Genomic DNA, 2,538 nt, shown 5'->3' with positions numbered 1-2,538 from the left:
TTACAGCTGAACGGCCCAAAAAGCGTGGGGCAGGAGGAGGAAGGCAGAAGTTGAGACAGGAGGGTTTCTCCAGGGTAGTGGATGAGCTCACTCTGACCCCATAGAGATACAACAGAATCCTGAGCAAACTGCTAATCCTGGCCTTAACCTATGCCATCCGGGTGGGACCTCGGGCAGTTTCTTTAAAGGGCGCCCCTGGCGGCTGTAATGCCAAAATGCGGCTCCAGGGGGCGCAGAGGCTCTGGCTCTTGGAGTTGAGCTCCGAGAACCCTGCCCTGCACCCTCTGGGTCATCTGAACAGTCTGGGAGGGCACAGATGGTTCTAGCGGTGTCTCCGTCTCTCAAAGAAAGACCCAGTTCTCGCTGTCGTGGGAAAACTAATTTATTGAATGATTAAGACCTCTAATTATACAAAGACTGAACACAGCATGTATCTCTGCTGCGTCTACAAATCTCAAACTGCAATAAACGATTTTTTAAAATACAGGTCCCCAGAGATTAAGGCAGATGGCAGACAAGATGAGCGTAGTGGTGTATGCCTGTAGTCCTAGCACTCGGGAGAAGCTGAGGCAGGAGGATGGCAAGTTTCAGGCAGCCTGGGCTACAAGATGGGACCCCACCTCAAACAAACATGGAGACAGAAAGTTCAGGGGAGCTGGAAAAATGGTGATTTATTACAGTGGAGAACATTGAGACCTCCGTTTCCTCAGTGAAGAAAAGACTGCTGGGCTAGCTCAGGTGGGTACAACACAAACCAAATCTGCCACAGAGGTCTAGGAGACGAGTCTGGGACGCAGAATGTGAGAGTCATAATAAGAGCAGCCAAAAGCTTGTGCAAAAGGAAATGAGCTGTACAGATGGTGTGTGTGTGTGTGTGTGTGTGTGTGTGTGTGTGTGTGTGTGTGTGTGTGTGTGTTTGGTTCTGTATATATATATATATATATATATATATACATATATACATATATATACATATATATATGTATATATGTATATATATATATATATATATATCATAGAGTCTTACCATGTAGCCCTGACCTGGAATTTGAATTTGGTATCTCGACCAGACTGCCCTTGAACTCATAAAAATTCGTCTGTCTCTGCCTTCCGAGTGCTGGGATTAAAGGTGTGTGCCCATCAGACATGCTCTGTACAGCTGGAGAATAGGCATCTGAGGCCTCTGTCCCTTGTGACCTGCGTGAGATTTGAGCTGTCCTGCAGGACTAGTCCAGAGAGCCCCCAGTCTGCAGGCAGTCTGGGGAGGAGGAGAGGACCCCCTGAAAGTGGAGAGCCAAGGGCAAGTTTGTAGAACGAACTGTGATAAACGACAACACCATCCCTTCCCAAACTGGCTCCTTGAACACTGGCTTGGTTTCAGTCAGGGTCGGCAGGCACCGGAGGAAAGCCTGAAGCTGAATGAGTACCCACAGAAAGCAGACTGAAGCATGGCTTCCTTCTGCAGGGACAGCCCCCCTCTAGGGGGTCCTTCTTTTCTTCTCTTCCTAATCATCAGAAAAAGGTATCCCATCCCTCCTAATGCCGGCCTCGCCCCCGTGTGGCAGACCCATGCTCCACTGCCAGCCTCAGTCCCGTGTGGCAGAGCCATGCCCCACTGGTATTCATGGTAGGATTGTGATTCTCACAAATGAGAGCAGCCCGATGCACCCAGGTGAGCTGCTGGCAAGCACTGGCCGGCTTGTTGCATAAGAAACTCATGTATAGGCAATTGCCATTCAGTGGCATAAGTAATGTCTTAATGGCTGATTCCATTGCCTCTGAAACCCCAGAACTGGAAAGTGACCAACACAGTTAGGCGTGGAAGGCCAGCAGGAAGATCTCTCGGGCCACTGCTACAGGCTTAGTGATCTCTGCCTTCACCCACCTCTCCATGACCACGGACCCATAAGACTTGCAAGTCTTAGCAGGGTGGTGGTGGCGCATGCCTTTAATCCCAGCACTTGGGAGGCAGAGGCAGGATCTCTGTGAGTTCGAGGCCAGCCTGGGCTACAGAGTGAGTTCTAGGACAGCCAGAGCTACACAGAGAAACCCTGTCTTGAAAAGCAAAACAAAACAAACAAAAATCCAGAAACACTTAAGGATGTAGCTTAATCTGTAGAGTCTTTGTCTAGCATGAGTGAATCAGGAGTGGTGGTGTCTGTCTGTGATCCCATTCCTTGGGAGGTGAGGCAGGAGGATCAGAAGTTCAAGGTCACTCTCAGCTGCACAGCAAGTCTGAAACCAGATGGACAACAAGAGGCCATTTTTACAGGAATGGCTTGCTAGAGACTGGTTCGTTTGCTGTGTTCGTCTCCATTCTCCCGTGGGTGTTACAGGGGCAAGACGACCTCATGAGAAGACAGGAGGCATGTTGCCAGCAGGTGGATGTTTTAGTTTTTGGAGGCATCACCACGTGTGGCCCACGGGAAGGCTGGGGTAAACATCGGCTGTCACTTGGGCCTGGGAGAAGCACATTCTTGGGGTGTTGGGGCCGACAGAGTAAAACCTCCCGGAACACACTCACCATGTAGCAACCTG

Source organism: Peromyscus maniculatus, chromosome 21 (assembly GCF_049852395.1).
Source record: "Peromyscus maniculatus bairdii isolate BWxNUB_F1_BW_parent chromosome 21, HU_Pman_BW_mat_3.1, whole genome shotgun sequence".
In the NCBI taxonomy this organism is placed as follows: domain Eukaryota; kingdom Metazoa; phylum Chordata; class Mammalia; order Rodentia; family Cricetidae; genus Peromyscus; species Peromyscus maniculatus.
Note: the sequence above shows the minus strand (reverse complement) of the source record.